We start from the raw sequence: 5,445 nt of genomic DNA on the forward strand, positions 1-5,445 counted from the left end.
TGCATCGGAAATTATTGTCGTAGTCATAAGGTATTGCTTTCTTCCAGATTCAATTTGCAAATAATTCAAGCTCTATTAATGCGCAAAACCGCTTCAGGTGTTTCTCAACCCTTTAAGTCAGCTACATAGGCCAGCGGGGGGTCAATACTGATCACAGTGTCCACCCATCATACCTACATAAGTGTGCCTCCACTCCGGCTTTATGTCCTCATAACTTTCAAATGATGTAGATTACAATAATATATAAAAATATAAGAATTGGATGAGATATGACGGCTCGGCCGTCTCTCCCCAGTTCTTATATTAATCATTAAAATCCAGAAATACAACAATACGTGGGATAACGGTAACAACAGATCAATAGTTTATTCTAGGTCGGTGTAGAGCCATTTCGTTCCTGGGTGAACAGGCATGCCGCTAGAATACCAAAGAAAGCTTCGATCATTTGTCGGGGTCGAGTTGGGACAGCTTGGAAGAACGTCCTGTCACGACAGCTGCTGGATGGAATAAGAGATCGAACGCTATTTCTTTCTGTCCACCTGTTGCATTGCACATGCGCAATGGTACTTCCCAAGATGGCGGCCACACGCGCCACTACAAAAATTTGATGCGAAAAGTAAATCGGTATAGCCTGACACGCATTACATATATATATTCTCTACAAAAGGAAACTACAAATTTTCTAAATATTATGTGATGTGTGTTCGATTGTCAGGTTAGTTAATCGCACACGAAAAAAAAAAAAATTAAACGAGGAAAAATAATTATTTCCCACTGAAATCCAGAGGAGTATTGTGGCAATCAATTACAACAGAAAGGTATTTCTAGAAAATCTCCTTACAATAAAGGTATGCTAGTCGGCCGATCGCTGCTCTAACGGAATAGACGGCGAAGATACAGTTTTCAAATGAGAGTATATTAAAATTAATGCTTTCTTTCAAATGTTGTTTCTAATTAAATATTTATAAGTTACCTATATCGACAGTCTATCTCTCTCGTAACATACGTGCTTTTAAAATAAAGCTGTTGTTTTTATTTTTCTCCATATTGTAGACTGTTTCGTCTTCGATTCGAAACAATATTTAGTAAAAATCACAAATTTTAATATGTAATGATGTTCAAGAATTAGCAATTCTTTTATTTTAAAAGTATGATTATTATATATATCGTGTATTTACCGTTAATTTCATTCAGGAGCAATTGGAACTCCCCGGAGACCCAAGTGAATGAAACACCCAGCAGAAATATTACGGGGACGTCAAAACTTTAATATGGTTAGATATATATTTACAAGTGATCTTAACTGTCACATATTTATGACTTTAGCTTTCAGACTGGAAAACGAAGTCGTCAAGTGGTGTTCAACTTTCATTAAACGTTTCGACATTTAACTACCACAATACTTTCCAGTTTACGGGTCCGCAGTGATGGCCATTCACTGCCCATCATTTCTTGGTTTCCAGTTCAATTCTTCCCATCTTGTTACAGAGCCAACAAGATGTTTTTTCTGCTGTTTACCCACCAACCTTCGAGCATCTGCCTTCCTATTCATTTCTGTCACACCCACGCAAACAGTGCTAGAAATCCTCAACTGCAAAAAAAGCCCCCAGACCTCCCAACCTCTTCCCCTAAATCGTTGAACCAGATCCAGCTACTTGGAAGCTTTCCCCACATTCATATGCCAAAGGACTGCCAGTTAAAACAGAGAAGGGGCGGGGGACAGAAAACGAACCAAATTTGCTAAAAATTGCGAGGTAAACAAATGTTTAAAATAAATTATCAACGATATAAAATAACGGGATGGAAACTGCTCAAAATGCAAGGTATTTGGGGTATCTATACCATTGCCAATATAATAATAAAGGTTTAATTAATTAAAATAAGGCAAACTTACCAAATTTTCAGGCGGAAAAGAAATTTGAAAATCCCACAATTATGGAGTAAACAAATCTTTAAAGCATAAGAGCTCTCCAACAAAGGGGAATTAACTAAGATTTCTAATAATGCTGTTAATGTTTAGCCCCAGGTCAGCCTTGTTTGAGTAAGTCTTATGATCAAAGGCGTTCCTGTCATAATCATCTCGTCTTATTTTTTCTATATATATTGATAAGAAGGACAACAAAAGAAAGAAAGAAAGAGACTTCGATATTATGTAAATAGAGGATCCGAAACTCGGATTTTTATCATGGCTACTGAATAAGTGTCACATATTTTTACAGATATATATATATATACATGTATGTATACTCGTTTACTATTTTACTTGTTTCAGTCATTTGACTGCGGCCATGCTGAAGCACCACCTTTAGTCGAGCAAATCGACCCCCAGGACTTATTCTTTGTAAGCCTAGTACTTATTCTATCGGTTCATTTTGCCGAACCGCTAGTTTACGGGGACGTAAACACACCACCATCAGTTGCCAAGCGATGCTGGGTGGGGGGACAAACACACACACACACACATATATACATACATATATACGACGGGCTTCTTTCAGTTTCCGTCTAACAAATCCACTCACAAGGTTTTGGTCGGCCCGAGGCTATAGTAGAAGACACTTGCCCAAGGTGTCACGCAGTCTGACTGAACCCGGAACCATGTGATTGGTAAGCGAGCTACTTACCACACAGCCACTCCTGCGCCTATGTATGTATTGTGTTTGTGAGTGTGTGTGCCTTTATCCACCAATACCACTTGTCAATGGTGTTGACTTGTTTACGCCGTCGTAACTTAGCGGTTTGACCATAGAGGCCGATAAAATAAGTGCCGGGCTTTAAAATTTATTAGTACTGGAGCTTATTCGTTCAACTAAAAGCCTTTGTAGGCGGTGCCCCAAGACGGCCGCAGTCTGATGAGTGAAACGGACACAAGAAAGACAAAAGATAAAAGGTTATCGCAATAAAAAAAATTCTTTAAATAATTAAATAATTAATTAAATAAAAAATAATTTTCACTTTTGCCTCCAGTGGCCACCAGGTGGCTGCAACAAGCAGAGAAAGAGAGAGAGAGTTACGTCCCTTCGTTGGCCATTTTTCCCCTTTAATAAATTCTTCATCAAAGTCTCAAAATATTATGATTTCCTATTAAAATCTACATTCATTCTTCCATTAAAATAATGCATCCGTTTGTGCCGGATATTCTTTATGTCTGGCTACAGCTTGACTTGCATCTTGCAGCAACCGATCGTTCACCGCAATATGTAGGTAAGTGCAGTATTCTACGCCTTGTCCATTTCATGTCCCTTTATTATTATTATCATTATTATTATTATTATAAATATAAATATATTTAAATGGCTTGCTTTGATTTGGACCGTCACTAGATTCTGTTGTGTGTGTAGGCACTTCTAATCTGCGATTAAGATTTGTAGTATTACGCGTTTGTGAGATGTATATATGCGTTGCAGGTATATATGTGTGTATGTATAAATATATAGATATACGATATATATCTATATATATATACATACACACATACGTCATAATGTATATGTGGGTATATTTGTGGTGGGTGCGTGTTTATGTTCGCGTATATTTGTATGTCTGGATAACCGTTTTCGGATGTGGGTGTGTATGTTTGTATGTATATGCGCACGCGCGTCTATATATATGTATATATATTCTGTCTGCATAAATAACATACGTGTGTATGTATATATAGATATATATATATATATTACATCCTCTCTGCATTACAGTTATGTGTGTATATGAAGCGATGTATCAAATATCCAACATGTCCCTCTCCATATACATTTTACTTAAGTGTTAATACATTGTTCTACGAATTTGTCTTTATGTAGGATGTGTATATTTATATGTCTATATATATAATGTGTGTGCTGTTGTGTAATTTGTAGATGTGCCAGTGTTTGTATATGATTCTATGTGACTATCGAATAGATGTGCGTTCGAGTCTTGCTAGCTCCTCCCTTTTTTTCATTTTCTTCCTTATATGGGTCCTTTGCTTTGTTACAATGTTGTATTATGTTTATATTTGTATCCCTATGAGTAAGTTTGTATTTGCAATCTTGTATATGAGCGCAGCAGTGCTAGAGTCCCAGCACATTGTGTGCTTAGTTTTCATAGAAACCCTGGGCCCATAACGCACACGACGTGTTTCTGCACACTTTCTCTCTACGTATTTCACATACAAGGCAAAAATAATACGACAGTTAGGCACTTTGTCGTGAACTGGGATCGAACTTCGAACCGCACGATTGCGAATCGGACGCCTTAACCACACAACCATTGTTACACACTACTTCTAGACTTGTCTGTGAAGAGCTTACATCATCGATGCCGACCAGTTTTGTTTAGCGAACACGAAGAAGCTCTCAGAACATCGATAATTTGATGATGATGATAATAATTTATTAGTATATTACGAAATTCCATAATTTCTTACGGCTCTCCGGAAGTTATGTGCAAGAACTGTTAAATGGTTGTCGTAAAGTTTTTTTTCTTTTGTGTGTGTGTGTGGTTTGTAACACAAAAAAGTAAAGAGAGAAAAAGGATGAACAGGTTTAAGACAAGTTCTACACGATCTGATGTTGTCTCCTCCTCCGAGAGTTGACATTCAGTCAATGAATGCAGGACAAAATAAACGACAACACTTTTAATCGCAAACCAATATCTCCGTTATATATATATATATATATATATATATATATATATAAGCGTATGAATTTATGCATCAAGCATGAATTGCTTGATTGGCATGTAAAAAGCACCATTTGAGAGTGGTCAATGCCAGTGCCACTTGACTGGCTCCCACGCCGGTGGCACATATAAAGCACCATTTGAGCGTGGTCAATACCACTGCTACCTGACTGGCTCCGATGCCGGTGGCACATAAAAAGCACCATTCAAGTGTGGTCGTTGCCAGTGCTGCCTGACTGGTCCTCATGCCGGTGGCACGTAAAAAGCACCCACTACACTCTCGGAGTGGTTGGTGTTAGGAAGGGCATCCAGCTGTAGAAACTCTGCCAGATCAGATTGGAGCCTGGTGCAGCCTTCTGGCTTGCCAGTCCTCAGTCAAACCATCCAACCCATGCCAGCATGGAAAGTGGACAATAAACGACGATGATGATGATGATGATGATGATACACAGTAATCCCTTGTCATATTGTGGTTTATTATTTAAGCTTACATCAATTCCCCCGTGTTGTTGTTTTGCATTTCTAATAAAATAAATACATACAAATGATAATAAATAATAATAATAATAAAAATATATACTGTACAGTACTGTTTCTACTTTATGGATGTTCACCGATCACAGGGACTTTTGGAACGTAACACCCGCAATAGTCAAGGGATTACTATATATATATATACATACATATATATATATATATATATATATATATATATATATATACACTCACTCACTCACACACACGCACACACACACACATATTTATACATACAGAATATATAAA

The 5,445-nt window shown here is 37.4% G+C and overlaps 2 protein-coding genes across 2 annotated transcripts in view; one reads left to right on the plus strand and one right to left on the minus strand.

The window, feature by feature from the left end:
* Nucleotides 1-2,622, minus strand: part of LOC106870314 (HAUS augmin-like complex subunit 5) — a 15,450-nt gene extending 12,828 nt beyond the window's left edge. The window contains exon 1 of the mRNA XM_014916339.2: nt 1,895-2,622. The gene's annotated coding sequence lies outside the window, so the exon portion shown is untranslated. The remainder of the gene's footprint in view (nt 1-1,894) is intronic.
* A 360-nt stretch (nt 2,623-2,982) lies between these two features.
* The window catches only part of LOC106870057 (zinc finger protein 271), a gene marked incomplete at its 3' end in the record, with an annotated part of 7,271 nt that continues 4,808 nt past the window's right edge, over nt 2,983-5,445 (plus strand). Inside the window, exon 1 of the mRNA XM_014916029.2 lies at nt 2,983-3,204. The remainder of the gene's footprint in view (nt 3,205-5,445) is intronic.

This window comes from Octopus bimaculoides, chromosome 20, assembly GCF_001194135.2.
Source record: "Octopus bimaculoides isolate UCB-OBI-ISO-001 chromosome 20, ASM119413v2, whole genome shotgun sequence".
NCBI classification, from domain to species: Eukaryota; Metazoa; Mollusca; class Cephalopoda; order Octopoda; family Octopodidae; genus Octopus; species Octopus bimaculoides.